The sequence below is a fragment of the Bufo bufo genome, chromosome 5 (genome assembly GCF_905171765.1).
Source record: "Bufo bufo chromosome 5, aBufBuf1.1, whole genome shotgun sequence".
Classification (NCBI taxonomy): Eukaryota; Metazoa; Chordata; class Amphibia; order Anura; family Bufonidae; genus Bufo; species Bufo bufo.
The window spans coordinates 429036673-429053319 of record NC_053393.1 but is presented as its reverse complement, the minus strand read 5'-3'; the positions used below and the strand labels follow the sequence as shown (position 1 = coordinate 429053319).

Here is a 16647-nt window from a genome sequence, read left to right as displayed (position 1 = left end):
AACACCATCAAACGATCTCCTTCAAAGGTCAGAATAGAACTGGAAGTAAGGACTATATCTGGCAATGACTGCAAGTGAAACTGAAACTAATATAGTAGCTGGGAGTGGCAGACAGGACTCACCTGAGAAGGATGCCTACAAACTCCCAGTCAGGACAAAAAGGTTCACAAGGCAAAACCCGGATGACATACCCTGAACCATGGAGCAAACTCACAAGCTATCGCAAGTAGCAAGTCGCTGCGACCTTCTCCTCCCAGACCTGTCTGGATCAGTCACAGTCGTGACAGCTGGGAGTTGCAGTTCTCTCTTCTTTGGCTGGGTTCAGATCACCGTTTAGTTTTCTGTTTTGCGTGTAGGACTTTTAAAATTAACTGATCTCAGACAGAAAGGGCATAAATAGATGCCAAATGTGCTGAACTGATGCTGGAAGTACAGGATCGTTTTTTTTCTTTATTTTTCTGTTCCTCTGACGGATCAGACGTACGGAAAACTAAACAGTGATGTGAACCCGGCCATATACTCTCTCTGTGTAATATCCACTTGTATCCGATAATAACAGCCTGGGCATGCTGGGAGTTGTAGTTCTCTCCATTTTACCTCTCCCTGTGTTGCTCCCTAATTTCCAATATTAACAATCTGGTGATGATGAGACTTGTAGTTCCCTTGTCATTATTATAATGTTCTGCAGCAGCTGAGGTGTGTATTAGGCTTTGTTCACATCTGTGCTGGTGACGGTTGCTGTTCTGTCATCATAGGAGCAAATCAACTAAAATCACTGTAGTTCCGGATCTGGCACTTCATGGAGGACAACACCTGACAGATTCCTCTGACTATGATGAGATCTGATGAGTTCCATCTGCCAGACTAGAAAATTGTGTCCAGCATTTATGACCTGATCTGCGAATGAGGCCCCAACACAGATATGACCAAAGCCTTTTATGTTCTAGCATCAGATTATGATGTTCTGCAGCAGCTGAGGTGTGTATTAGGAGGTTCTGCCGCAGATGAGGTGTGTATTAGGAGGTTCTGCAGCAGATGAGGTGTGTATAAGGAGGTTCTGTAGCAGATGAGGTGTGTATTAGGAGGTTCTGCAGCAGTTGAGGTGTGTATTAGGAGGTTCTGTAGCAGATGAGGTGTGTATTATGAGGTTTTGCAGCAGCTGAGGTGTGTATTAGGAGGTTCTGCAGCAGCTGAGGTGTGTATTAGGAGGTTCTTCAGCAGCTGAGGTGTGTATTAAGAGGTTCTGCAGCAGCTGAGTTGTGTATTAGAAGGTTCTGCAGAAGCTGAGGTGTGTATTAGGAGGTTTTGCAGCAGCTGAGATGTGTATTAGGAGGTTCTGAAGAAGCTGAGGTGTGTATTAGGAGGTTCTGCAGCAGCTGAGGTGTGTATTAGGAGGTTTTGCAGCAGCTGAGGTGTGTATTAGGAGGTTCTGCAGCAGCTGAGGTGTGTATTAGGAGGTTCTGAAGCAGTCAGAGAAACATCAGTCGTGACCAGATAAAATCCTTAAGATTTCTGTGTCTGCACTCTGTAAAATGTCCCTGTCCTGTTCCTTTGCCAGCACGCGTCGCACTGTGACCTGACTGACCAGATCCAGCAGCGTCTCCAGTCCAGACTCCAGTCCAGCTCGGTGAAGATCTGCCCCAGGCCCTGATCGTGCTCTACCAGCAGCACACACAGTAAGTCAGCATTGAGGAGAAGGTGAAGCAGCAGCAGGTACAGTCCATGGGGAAAGGATGACACACTATATAAAAAGCAGCAGCGGGCACAGTTCATTGGGTAAGACTAGGTAATGACTTGCGATCAGATTTCGGTATTCTGTTCCAGCCACCAGCAGAATTCCAGAATTGCCAGATCCAGCATATGCCAAACACTGCTGGCACCTGCCGGATCCCATTCACAATAATGGGGTCATTCAAGATGGTTTTGCCTTGTTTTTTTGCCAGAATCTGCAACTAAGGCTTTTGATGGAGCCTCGGCAGTAGATGTACACGTACCCTAAGGGGTGCGATGGGTCACTCACAAGGGGGACCAATTCAGATTCTTGCCATGGGGCCCAGTGATTTCTATGTACGCCCCTGTCTCTGCATGTCACTGATGTCCCCCTCAATGGTCTCAGGGCCAGGAGTCTTACCGCTCGCAACACCAGCTCCCATGCGTCTCTCATCATTTTTACTTGCCTGCCTACTGGAGGAAGTGGCGGATCTCTCCTCCAGATCTTGGCTGGGCAGTAGCTGCTGACTTTCCTCTAGAAGCTCGTCCTTGCTGAAGTGGAGCAGAGCCTGCGACATATAATACTTCTCGAGCTGAGGGAACTGAAAAGGATGAGGAAGGTTAAGGACAGGTGGGGGCACAGGGCCATGCCAACTAAGCGTCGTGTAAGATGAACCCACTGATTCTTGGCTGGAGTTGTCTGATGTCACTTGTGACGAAGTCGAAGACCAAGTCAACCATTCAAGGACCGCTGGGTTGCTGGTAAAAACACAACCACTAGATGACACTGGGAGCTCAGGCCTGTCGCTATGACTACTGCTGCCATCCCTCCTTCTTCTGCTACTACTTCTGCCTGTGCCAGAAACATTTTGTCCACTGCCCGTTCCCTATGAAGGGCCTGTCATTTGTCTGTCTGACATACTGTAAAATAAATGAATTAAATTAAATTAGAAGTAAATTAATACACCCCAAAAATGGCAGTATAACAATGTAAGTTCACTGCATAACGGCTACTAGTCGTACTTAGATTTTATATAACTAAACCCCAAAACAGGCTGTATCCCCCAAATATTTCACCACAGAACGGCTAATAAACGATTCGTCAGTTCCTACGGAAGAAACTCAGCATTCACCGGGCAATTTGCGCAAAACAGGCTATATCCCAAGAAAATTTCACCAGAGAAATGGCGAATGGATGTACTTATATTTCCTATAAATACACTCCAAAAATGACTAAGTTCACCGCAGAACAGCTAATAAGACGCACTTGTATTTACTATAAATAAACCCCAAAAATGGCTGTCACAATGTAAATTCACTGCAGAACGGCTAATAAGACATACTTATATTTCCTATAAATAAACCCCAAAAATGGCTGTATAACAATTTAAATTCACTGCAGAACAGCCAATAAGACGCACTTGTATTTACTATAAATAAACCCCAAAAAATGGATGTATAACAATGTATTGTAAGTTCACCGCAGAACAGCTAATAAGATGCACTTGTATTTCCTATAAAAACACCCCAAAAATGGCTGTATAACAATGTAAGTTCACCGCAGAATGGCTAATAAGACATACTTAGATTTCCTATTAATACAACCCAAAACTGGTTGTATCACAGAGCACTTTCATCCCAATAACAAGCAAGGTTTGCTGGAATTACTGAGCTATCATATAGTGCAATTTGGATCCCCAATTAGTGCAGCAAGGGCGTCGCGTGTGAGGGCCGGATAGGATGCGGGTGTGTCGCAGGAAAATGCGCTATTTTTCCGCGCAAGTGCAAAGCGTTTTAATGCGTTTTGCGCGCACGTGAGGAAAATCGGCATGTTTGGTACCCAGACCTGAACCTGGACTTCTTCACAGAAGTTCGGGTTTGGGATCGGTGTAGTGTAAATTTTATTATTTTCCCTTATAACATGGTTTGACCGCTGCATCTGAGGAGTTAAATGTCGCCCGCGGACATTAGCCGTGGGTGTCTGCTGTATGAAACAGCAGGCACCCAGCGGCTATGGCGCTCACTTAGGGTTGAGCGATATACCGGTATCACGATATACCGCGGTATTAAAAAAACGGCGATATGGCGATATCGCCGTTTCGTAAATACCGCGGTATTTCGTGACGTCATAGAAGCGGTCATGGGCGCTGACCGCTTCTAAATCTGCGGCCGCCCGCCCCAGCATGAACCGATACGGGACATTTGCAGAGTACTTGTACTCGTGCAAATGCCCCCGATACCTGCTGGCCGCTTGCGGCGGCTCTCTCAGCAGTTCGGCCAGCGTGGGGGAGGGAAGGAATTCTGTGACTCGCATTTCCTGCACCCGACCTCTGAGAGGACGCTGTGATCCACGCAATTAACCCCTCAGGTGATCACAGCGTCCTCTCAGAGGTCGGGTGCCGGGAATGTGGGCAGTGCCCCCTCCTCCCTCCCTCCCCAGTATTAATCATTGGAGGCCACAGGGTCGTCCGCCCATCATTGGTGGCAGTTTTCAGTTCCGATCGGAGTCCCAGCAGTGTAATGCTAGGGGTCCGATCGGTTACCATGGTAGCCAGGACGCTACTGGAGCCCTGGCTGCCATGGTATGTTAGTGAGCAGCATTATACTCACGTGCGTCGTGGCCGCCAGGCGCTCCTTCTTCTCATAGGTCTGTGCGGCGCATTGCTAATGCTATAAGCCTTAGCAATGCGCCGCACAGACAGAAGAAGGAGCGCCCGGCGGCCACGACGCACGTGAGTATAATGCTGCTCACTAACATACCATGGCAGCCAGAGCCTTAGTAGCGTCCTGGCTACCATGGTAACCGATCGGAGCCCCAGCATTACACTGCTGGGACTCCGATCGGAACTGCAAACTGCCACCAATGATGGGGACGACGACCCTGTGGCCTCCAATGATTAATACTGGGGAGGGAGAGAGGAGGGGGGGCCCACTGCCACCAATGATGGGGGGACGACCCTGTGGCCTCCAATGATTAATACTGGGGAAGGAGGGGGGGGCCGGGCCCACTGCCACCAATGATGGGGGGAGGACCCTGTGGCCTCCAATGATTAATACTGGGGAGGGAGGGAGGGAGGAGGGGGGGCCGACTGCCACCGATGATGGGGGGGAAGACCCTGCGGCTTCCAATGATTAATACTGGGGAAGGAGGGGGGGCCCACTGCCTCCAATGATGGGGGGATGACCCTGTGGCCTCCAATGATTAATACTGGGGAGGGGGGGCCCACTGCCACCAATGATGGGAGGGGGACCCTGTGGCCACTGCCACCAATGATTAATACTGGGGGGGGGGGGGGCGCACTGCCCACTGCCACCAATGATGGGGGGGAGACCCGGTGGCGACTGCCAGCAATGATTAATACTGGGGGGAAGGGGCACTGCCACCAATGATGGGGAGGGGGACCCTGTGGCCACTGCCACCAATGATTAATACTAGGGGGGGGGGTTACCAGAGGGGGCTGATAAGAGGGAGAGGCTGGGAGGCACATGAGGGGCTGATCAGAGGCTGGGGGAGCTGATCAGAGGCTGGGGAACTGCCCGTCTGCCCCCATACAGTATAACGTCTCCTTGTGACTGCCCGGTTGCCCCCATACAGTGTAACGTCTCCTTGTGGCTGCCCCCATACAGTGTAACGTCTCCTTGTGGCTGCCCGGCTGCCCCCATACAGTATAATGTCTCCTTGTGGCTGACCGCATACAGTGTAACGTCTCCTTGTGGCTGCCCCATACAGTGTAACGTCTCCTTGTGGCTGCCCCCATACAGTGTAACGTCTCCTTGTGGCTGCCCGGCTGCCCCCATACAGTATAACGTCTCCTTGTGGCTGCCCCCATACAGTATAACGTCTCCTTGTGGCTGCCCCCATACAGTGTAACGTCTCCTTGTGGCTGCCCCCATACAGTGTACATCTCCTTGTGGCTGCCCCCATACAGTGTACATCTCCTTGTGGCTGCCCCCATACAGTATAACGTCTCCTTGTGGCTGCCCCATACAGTATAACGTCTCCTTGTGGCTGCCCCATACAGTATAACGTCTCCTTGTGGCTGCCCCATACAGTATAATGTCTCCTTGTGGCTGCCCCCATACAGTATAACGTCTCCTTGTGGCTGCCCCCATACAGTGTAACGTCTCCTTGTGGCTGCCCCATACAGTGTACATCTCCTTGTGGCTGCCCCCATACAGTATAACGTCTCCTTGTGGCTGCCCCCATACAGTGTAACGTCTCCTTGTGCCCCCCCCATACAGTGTAACGTCTTCTTGTTGCCCCCAAATACAGTGTAACGTCTCCTTGTGGCTACCCCATACAGTATAATGTCTCCTTGTGGCCCCAAGTGTTTTTTTCTTCTAAATGGGCATTTATCGCGATATATATCGTTATCACGATAAATTTCTTAATATCGTTATCGTGGGAATATTTTTGATATCGTCCAACCCTACGCTCACTCCACTCATGAACGGGCGCCATATTTAAAGACCCGACATCAGCCGCACTTGTACGGTGGATGTTGGGAAGTGGTTAGACCCACCAAAAACTATTGGACTACTAAGGTTTCTTATACTGTACATGACATGTTGTCTCTTTCAAACTGGTTCTGTAACATTCCTAAAGGCCAGCTCACGAGGCTGTGTATGAATGACCCAGTGTTTGAGCAGCCAGCTTGTTTAAAAGGGACACTTTTTAGCCAAAGGCCTTATGCACACGAGCGTTGTGTGTTTTGCGGTCTGCAAACCGCAGATCCGCAAAACACGGTGCAGCATGCACGCCAAGCACACTCTGCTTTTAACCCCGTCCGGTGCCATTACAGCTTTCATCGGATCCAGGGATGCAAGTACCAACATGCATGCTGAGCCAACTATATACTTCTCCTGGAGCCAAATGGCTACTGGTAGGTGCTATATAAGCAGACTCAGTTTTATGCTGACTTTAGAACCAGCCTCCAGGACAGATTAACTGGTCAGGTGTGCATGACTCAAAGGAGATCGCCACGCCTCCAATATATACTACAAATAGTGGGCTCAGCATGCATGTTGGTACTTGCATCCCTGGATCCGATGAAAGCTGTAATGGCACCGGACGGGGTTAAAAGCAGAGTGTGCTTGGCGTGCATGCTGCACCTGCATTCCCTGGACTTTGTGTGGCTGTCATGGCCCATAACAGGTAGGAGCTAGTGTTAGGGACCACTCCATGGAGGCGACCTTGACGTGGTGAGTGGCTTATTACGCTTTGGCCAAAATGTACACCAATGCCTCATCCAGCATAGAGGCAGGGCAGAATGCTGGTTGCAGAGTGCTATTGCATTTGTATTTTGCATTTGTATATGTATTTCGCCATAGTGATGTGCACCTGCATACAGGGTTGTGCTGACTGAATCACCCACATTTTTTCTTTGTAGTATATATTGGAGGCGTGGCGATCTCCATGCAGTCATGCACACCTGACCAGTTAATCTGTCCTGGAGGCTGGTTTTAAAGTCAGTATAAAACTGAGTCTGCTTATATAGCACCTACCAGTAGCCATTTGGCTCCAGGAGAAGTATATAGTGGGCTCAGCATGCATGTTGTTACTTGCATCCCTGGATCCGATGAAAGCTGTAATGGCACCGGACGGGGTTAAAAGCAGAGTGTGCTTGGCGTGCATGCTGCACCTGCATTCCCTGGACTTTGTGTGGCTGTCATGGCCCATAAACAGGTAGGAGCTAGTGTTAGGGACCACTCCATGGAGGCGACCTTGACGTGGTGAGTGGCTTATTACGCTTTGGCCAAAATGTACACCAATGCCTCATCCAGCATGGAGGCAGGGCAGAATGCTGGTTGCAGAGTGCTATTGCATTTGTATTTTGCATTTTACATACTTATCTAAGCTTTTTATGCCTCGTAGGACAAGGGGTGTGGCTTCAAAGGAAAGTGGGTGTGGCCTAAATGCGGCTCTGTGTGCCAAAATGCTGGCACATTTGTAAGTAATACTACGACACCTTGTAGGTGGAGTGAAGTTAGACAAGACTGTTTTTTTTTTGCGCATTGACAAAATTCTAGCATAAATCTGGTGCGGTATTAATGATACTCCAAATTTACAAAGGTCCATGTGTCAGAATAGTAATGGTGTAACATTAAAGGGCATATGTCAGCAGATTTGTACCTATGAAACTGGCTGACCAGTGGCATAACTAGAAATGACTGGGCCCCACAGCAAATTTTTGAAAGGGCTCCTCTCCCCCAGTAACTTCTTCGCAACTCATGACTCCTGTGCAACACCTCTCTTGAGGCTAGTCAAGATCACGTTCTCAGACGAGGCCCGGCAGCCGCTCTGTCCGTTTCCTACAGTGTCAATGTATATAATGTCATTGTATAATACTATAGAGGGGGCCCTTACAATAAAATCTTTTAGTCCTCCTCCTAAGTTGGCTCCTTCTGAGTTCTGGCCCCAAAGCAGATGCTTCCCCTGCATCCCCTATAGCAGGGGTCTGCAACCTTCGGCACTCCAGCTGCTGTGAAACTACAATTCCCAGCATGCTCCATTCATTTTTATGGGAGTTCGGAGAAGAGCAGAGTAAGTATGCATGCTGGGAGTTGTAGTTTCACAACACCTAGAATGCCAGAGGTTGCCTTCCTCTGCCCTATAGCTACGCCCCTGTGGCTGACCTGTTATATGTGTGCTTGGCAGCTGAAGGCATATGTGTTGGTACCATGTACACTTGTGCCCGAATTGCTGTGTGTATTCTGCGTTTTGCAAAACGGAACAGCTGGTGCATAATAGAACAGTCCTATTCTTGTCCGTAATGCAGATAATAAAAGGACATATTCTATTTTTTTGCAGAACGGACATGCAGACCTATGGACACAGAATGCACACAGAGTCATTTCTTATTGCCGCCCCATTACAGTTAAGGATTCCAAATACAGGACTCAAAAATACGGAACAGACACAGACCAAAAATACGTTTGTGTACATGAGCCCTTAGACAGTGTAAAGTACGACACCTTTAGCAAAGTTGCCCCATAGTGTCCTGATCCTGCCAAAAGAATCCTATTTACCGTACCTATGACAATCTGCACAGGTTAAAGCAAACCCGTGATGCCCTCATGCTTCCCTCTCTGAGGGCAACATAGTGTAGTGAGAGACACGATGATTTAGAGGTCTGTAGTAGGTTTTAAGTAGGTTTCAAACCAGCAAGGAAGGCAATATGGACAATCATAAAACATTAGTAAGTGCCCTGTATTAAAGGGGTTGTCTCATCTCATAAAGTGATACTTATGTTGTGTAATAACCTAATATAAATAATTTACCAATATAATCTATGATACCATAATGCCTCCTGCTCTTACTGCTCCTAATTTTCTATGTTTTTGTAAACTGCTCTTCACTAGGAGATACAGCCACTACTGAAATCAACGGTAGCCTTGCTTGCGATCTAAACGGAAACAAAGCTGTGTTTTCTGGTTTACAGGATAGCGGGAACGAGCGCCTGTAATGCCACAGGATTACCCCCAAGCCAGCAGAGGGAGCTGTGTGAGATGTATACAGTAACCTAGAAGAAGCCAGTACTCAGCGGAGAGAGGTAGATGTGTGCTGTATAAGGCAGTGGAAGCTGAGCTGCTGAATGAGCAGGCTCAAGGGGCTCTGGCTATGTTAGCCGCAAAGCAGGCCACAGACGTGGCTGAAAGCCGCAATAGCAGATTCCGAGGCTGGTTTACCGCAAAGGGACAGAGGCCACCAGGTGAACCGTGTAGTGCGCACCGCAGTTTACCAGGGAGTCCTGAGATGAGAGGACCTAACAAGGGCCGTCATCCATAGTGAGACGCACGTGCAGGCAGCAACGGTGAGCGTAGCATTCCCCAGGACAGGGAATATATGCTGTTTAAGTTTGTTAGGCACACTGTCATTTCAAAATCAGATCCTAGTGTCTTACTTGTTGTTAAAGAGACATTGTTCATTGCTATACCCTGAGAGACTATCTGTGAGGGAGAGGGAGACTCCCCTTATACACCTGTGCAGCCAAAGACAGGGTAAATAATGATTGTAAACCCTGAGAGACAATTTCCGAGAGAGAGGAAGACTTCCCTTACACAGGGTAAATGTCTGGTTATTGTAAACCTTGAGAGACTACGTGTGGGGGGACTCTGCTTATACAGGCGTATGGCTGAAGACAGAATAAATGTCTTATTGTAAACCCTGAGAGACTACCTGTGAGGGAGAGGGAGACATCCCTTACACAGGCGTGCGGCTGAAGACAGGATAAATGTCTTATTGTAAACCCTGAGAGACTACCTGTGAGGGAGACTCACCTTATACAGGAGTGCGGCCAAAGACAGGGTAAATGTGTAATTATTGTAAACCCTGAGAGACTACGTGTGAGGGAGAGGGAGACTCCCCTTATACAGGCGTGTGGCTGAAGACAGGGTAAATGTCTGATTATTGTAAACCCTGAGAGACTTTGTGTGAGGGAGAGGGACACATCCCTTACATAGACGTGCGGCTGAAGGCAAGGTAAATGTCTGATTATTGTAAAACCTGAGAAACTACGTGTGTTGGAGACTCCCCTTATACAGAAGTGCGGCCAAAGACAGGGTTAACCCATAGTTATTTGTCGAATATTACTTTCCTCTGTTCTAAGTGTTAACTGTTATTTACTGCCAGTTGTACTGTAAAATCCTATCTTAAGGAAAAAACACTTCTAGTTTCCTGAATGTGTCCTGCACTTTACACGCGCATAGTCTCCCGCACATTAGCTCCTATCCCCCACCTTGTATTGCCTGTATCTGATACGCCTTTCACTGGCCACCTCATATGTCCTATGGATCCACCACAGTGCTGCACCTAGGTTTCTATCATTCCACTAAGGCTAGTTTTCACACTAGCGCTTGTCAGTTCTGCCAGGTTGTTCCGGCATGGAACAGCCTACTGAATTTCTCTGTATTCGGCACTGCCGGAAGCTACAGGCCTGCTGCCTGAGGCGGACACTGAAATAGCGCCCCCATTTAGTATAAAGCATTGACAAGGGACGTGTCTGTTCTCAGCGTAGCTACTCCTCTGTGATCTTCAATGCTGCCTCCCATTGAAATAAATGGGCGTCTGAAACCACGTGACCATCTGCAAAGTTTCAGTGCACTTGTCCACGCCAAAATTCCACTGGCAAAAACCGCTGTGAGAACGGGCACCAAAAGTGTGTTATGTTCTGGAATAGTATATGATTTATATTCAGATTGGGACACCAGGTTAATAATGTTTCTGTATCATTATATATTCTTTTTTTCGATGTTCTGGAATACCGGTTATTTTCACAGCGGCCCACTGCAGGCAATGTATACAGCACAGTATTCTTATTTTCTAACCAGTAGTTGATGTATTCCACTGTATGGCCTTGGACGTATGTGGTAAGGAATACTTTAATGTATAGTCTAAAGAAAAGGGTTAACAACTCCTGAGTATGAGAACTGATGTTTACTAACGGTATTTAATACATAGACTATACAGTACATATAGACACACACATACTCACCAGATGTTTGCCGCTTCTCTCTTCCTGATGAATTCCAGGCCCAGGCCATATCTCTGTACAGTGCTCCTCTCAGCCTACTAACCCATGGGTGGGCGGCATCCTACTGCAGAGGGCACCACTCTTCCTTCAAAGGCTGATTAACCATACGCTAGCTCAGTTACTGTTAAGGGAGGATTTATCACTGTTGTTCGGCTGCCGGCCTGCTCGCTTTCACTATAGGGTGGGCAGCTGGACAACACTGGAATGTTCTCCCTGTAATATCTCTGCATCCTCTGTTATCTGCTCTGTCATGTTGGAGGGAGCACTGCCATCTAGCAGCAGCTAACTCAGTTGCACTAGCTTTTGCAACACCCAAATTCTAACCAAATCAGATGGCAAAAACACCCTGCAGGCAAGGCCATGCACCTTTTATTTAGAAATGGCAGCTCTTCGACTGGCTATTTCTTCCACAACATGTTAGTGATCTTGCTGCCCTTTTCTTCTCACTCTAGGTGCCGTCGCTAATGCATTGGAGTCTATGAGAATAGCAATCTAATGATTGCTTATTACAGTTCCCTATGGGAACCATAAAAAAGTGTAAAAAAAAGTTTTTAAAAATAAATAAATGTAAATCCAAAAATTGAAAATCACCCCATTTCCCAAAATGAGAATAAAAAAAAGTAAAGAACACATCATGGGTATTGCCGTGTGAGAAAACGCCTGTACTATCAAAATATAAAAGTATTTATCCCATACGGAAAAAGGCGAAACGGAAAAAAAGTGTCAAAATGGCCAATTCGCAGTTTTTTGGTCTCTACTCCTCCCACCAAAAAATTCAATAAAAAGTCGTACACACTCCGCACACATAAATTATATTCAAATTTTTTTTTTGTATCAAAGCAAGAAAAACTATACATACAGTTGCAAGAAAAAGTATGTGAACCATTTGGAATGATATGGATTTCTGCACAAATTGGTCATAAAATGTGATCTGATCTTCATCTAAGTCACAACAATAGACAATCACAGTCTGCTTAAACTAATCACACACAAAGAATTGAATGTTACCATGTTTTTATTGAACACACCATGTAAACATTCACAGTGCAGGTGGAAAAAGTATGTGAACCCTTAGACTAATGACATCTCCAAGAGCTAATTGGAGTGAGGTGTAGGCCAACTGGAGTCCAACTGGAGGGTTATAAAATTCTTTGTGTGTTATTAGTTTAAGCAGACTGTGATTGTCTATTGTTGTGACTTAGATGAAGATCAGATCACATTTTATGACCAATTTGTGCAGAAATCCATATCATTCCAAAGGGTTCACATACTTTTTCTTGCAACTTTATGTGGTATTACTGGATTCGTACTGACCTGGAGAATGAAGAGCAAAAGGCAGTTTTACCACATAGTGAACATTATAAATAAAACAACCTGTAAAACTGTGGTAGATTTGCGTTTATTTTCCAATTCCACCCCATTTGGAATTTTCTTCCCCATTCCTACTACATTCTAGGCAAAAGCATAGCTATATGGGGGTGCAGAGGTAGCAGTCACTACCTGGACCAGGACCCTTGTGGTGCATAAGAAAACACCAGTATTATAGAAAAGTGCATGCTGGTCAAGTTACACCTCGTTTTTTTCAATTTTTGCTTGCCCCTGGCCACAAAGCACTGAGGGAAGGGGGGGCTCAAGCTGAACTCTTGCACCAGGCCCTATGAGCCTTAAGCTACGCCCCTGATCCCATGCGAAATTAAATGGTGCCATTAGAAAGTACAACTTGTGCTGCAAAAAAAAACAAGCCTTCATACAGCTATGTGAACGGAGAAATAAAATAAAAAGTCATGGCTCTGCGAAATTGCAAAAACAACTCCGGGGTAGAAAGGGTTAATTATTAGCAGCCTTGGGAGTGTACATGCACAGGCCAGTAAAGGGAATTACAGCGTCCCAGCTCGGCTGGCCTGTGCTGCCAGTCATTAGCAAGCACCTTCCCCCTAGAGCCCCAAAAGTACAACCTCTTTAACTTTTCGTGATAAATGCTAGTCGCTGAAGTGAGACAACCCCTTTAAAATCCTATGTATATGGCAAAATGGCCTAATGCAAGTAATGCTGTAGTAATGCTAGGCTGTAAGTAGTGTATATGATATCATACTGTGACACATTTCTAGGATGAATTTTACTTCTTTCCTGATACCTATACATAATACCCCCATATCTAGTGCAAGATTTGTTTCTCAGTGTAAGGCTACATGCACACGACCATTCTGTTTTTTGCGGTCCGCAAATTGCGGATCCGCAATAAACGGAAGCCGCCCGTGGGCCTTCCGCAATTTGCGGAACGGAACGGGCGGCCCATTGTAGAAATGCCTATTCTTGTCCGCAAAACGGACAAGAATAGGACATGTTATATTTTTTTTGCGGGGCCACAGAACGGGGCAACGGATGCGGACAGCACAGGGAGTGCTGTCCACATCCTTTGCGGTCCCATTGAAGTGAATGAGTCCGCACCCGAGCCGCAAAAACTGCGGCTCGGATGCGGAACAGAACTAAGGTCGTGTGCATGAGGCCGAAGGGCGCTGATTTTGGAGTGTTTCTGCCTCAAAATCTGCTCTAAAAACGCCTCAAAACAGCCTCCCATTCATTTCAATGGGAAACAGCATTAAAATTAGCAGCATGCCCTATCACGGAGCAGAATCCAAGCTGAATCTCTTATTGAAATGAATAGGAAGCATAAAAAAACAGCTCCCCATTTTCTGTTCGGTTTTTAGCACGAATCCTCGCCAAAAACATCAAGCTGAAAATGCAGTTTTATATTGAAGGAAACACCCACTTGTTTAAAAAAAAGTGTCCAAAACCGGGTCAAAAACAGCACGGAAAAAAATGTGCTGAATTTTGAAGGTGGATTTTCAAAATCCATTGTGTGAACATACCCTAATGGCAAAGTTTGAGCCAGAGCTGAGTGTCACAGATATGAGAAACATGATTGCATCTGCTGCTTCTTCACTTACCATGCTTGATTGCATGATGTCTAACCCTGTCAATCAGGGAGAGAGTGCAGAGAACCGTGGTCTTACAAAAGCAGTGCTCCAAGGACTCAGTCCAGCCCCTTTTTGCCAGAACGTACTCATTTGCATATAAATAAACATGCGGATATCTCTGAAGCTGCTTATCATAGAGACAAAAGAAAAGTATTGTTTTAATCAGCATGATGAACCTTACCAGGCTTGGTTTATAGGGTTGATCATGCTGACGGAGGCTTTTTAAAAGGGATGTCCAGGATTTTTATATTCATAGCCTTTCTTCAGGATATGCCATCGAGATCTGACCTGATCTACCGATCTCTGACCGATAAGCCGTTCAAAGTAGCTCAGCCCCTATAAGTAGATATTGAAACTACCCAGCTCCGTCCATTTTAGTAGATGGAGCTGGTTACTGCAGTAAATAACGCCGGAGCTACTTCTAAACAGCTGATCAGTGGATGTGCAGGGTGTCGGACCCTCACCCATCAAATATCCATGGACAATCCTTTTAAGGTGTTAGAAGATTTCCAGGGAGATTAAACAATAAAATGGATCAAAAAAGGATTAAAAAAAAGGTCACCTCCACTGATGCCTCGCTGCTGCTGTCCCAACGCTGCTCCAGTCAAGAGACTTGAAATAACAGGAAATAACTTGCAGTGCCCGCCCAGCCTATCATTGTCTGCAGAGTTGACCGGTTGTTTAGTTTAGTGAGTGAGTTTTACATTACGTCGTAGCCTATTGAATTTTCATCCGTGACTAGTGTGAAAACTATAATATTTCATACGCAAAACTGCTGTCCTCCAGAAGGAAGAAAACTGTGTCTCTAGTGACACCTATAGGTGGCTAGGCTAAAAAACTGGAGCCTAGAAGCTGGATCTCTGCAAAGAGAATCAGTACCTTCTGGGAGCTAAAATATTAGATTAAAAAAATCTTTATTACTAAACCTTATTACCTTAGTAATTAGATAATGTTAAAATACTTTATTTTATGTATAAACTGCAAAGAAACAGGGGGTCAGTCAGCACATCCCAATGCGCAGGTGCACGTTGCTATGGCTGAAAACACTAAATAGAACAAAACATACAATGCCACAGCTCTCTGCAAACCAAATAAAGTACAAAAATGCATTATAATTGCTAATGCTATGCTTATAAATTAGAGATGCTTGGCAAATACATTTTGTACAAAATTATTTGAGCCCGTCTGCCGCACGTCAAGGCGATCTCTGTAAGACGGGAACCTAACACTAAATTCTACCTGTTATGTGTCATGACGGCTACCATACAATTCAGGGAGTGTAGGTTCCACATGCATGCTGGGCCCACTTTAATTTTTATCATCTTTGGTGCCAAAATGGCCTCCATTATATCCAGGGAATGCAGGTACCAACATCAATGCCGAGCCCACTCCACACCTCTCCTTTATGAGGAATAAAGTTGTGTGAACATGGCAATAGTGAAAGCTGAGATCATGAAACTTCCTATTTTGTTGGTACATGTAGAAACCAGGCTGTCATGAAAAACCTGTTGACCAACCGAACAATTCGAGACAATGTGACTGAATGTGGGTAGGAGAAGTATCACGCAAGCTATGTATATAGAATTTCAGTTCAGCTGCACGTACACTGCTGGGTTCTAGCAACGGGCAAATAAAAAGAAATGAAAAAGTATGGAAAAGATCATAAAGGGAAACTGAAAAGACCAGTCTGATTACAATGTAACATAATGCAGAGAAGTATTTGATACAGGGTGGCCAAATTTCTGGATAGTCCGTAAAACTTGGTAAAATTTCTGTGTACTTGACTGCATTATTTTGGTGGTAACTATCATTTTACAGCTCAGTAACTCATGGTAATGAGTTTAACTATAGACATGAATTACTAATCATTATCATTCCTTATAGTTTTTCAATTTGTCTGTGATTCCAGAAAAAAGAAAAATTCTGGTTGTCAACCCTGATTTAATGTCTTCTCTGCACTCTTTCTGCTGCAAGATGTTGGTCTTTTTACACAGGGGTGCACCACCAATGAGGACGGGTGAGGCGATTGCCTCAGACAGCACCAGGTAGGGGCAAGAGAGGGGCGGTAGAAGGGCCATGGGCAATGAACACTTTCATTGTGGCAATGGGGTTAGGTTAAGAAATTGGCACGTGGGAGGCATTTTAATTTTCGCCTCAGGCAGTAGAAAGGCTAGATGCACCCCTGATTTGACTCTCTAAACTGGAGCTTGACAATTTACTGTACTTCATTCCCCCAATCTCATCCTGGCGCATGACTGCTGCCGTATCTTACTTTTCCCTATTATGGGATACTTTCTTTAATCAAATAAGCACTCTCATCTTTAATGCTGTGGGCAGTCTATTAATCAAATTTATAAAATGTATTAGCCATACCTATACATTTCAAATAACAGATAATAGTCATTGTTAAAAATCTAGAATATTTA

The 16647-nt window shown here is 45.8% G+C and overlaps 1 protein-coding gene across 6 annotated transcripts in view; it reads right to left on the bottom strand.

Moving 5' to 3' along the window:
- LOC121002128 (nucleotide-binding oligomerization domain-containing protein 1-like) overlaps positions 1 to 16647 on the bottom strand; it is a 95284-nt gene that overhangs the window by 65592 nt on the left and 13045 nt on the right. Inside the window, exons 1-2 of one of the 6 annotated variants that reach the window (XM_040433452.1) lie at positions 14784 to 14828; positions 2178 to 2312 (exon numbers count right to left, since the gene is read on the bottom strand). The exons of 1 other annotated variant lie outside the window; for it this stretch is intronic. The gene's annotated coding sequence lies outside the window, so the exon portion shown is untranslated. Of the gene's footprint in view, positions 1 to 2177; positions 2313 to 11204; positions 11473 to 14783; positions 14876 to 16647 lie in introns of those variants that run through there. 4 more of the 6 variants (XM_040433449.1, XM_040433451.1, XM_040433450.1 and 1 more) reach the window with 4 other exon arrangements.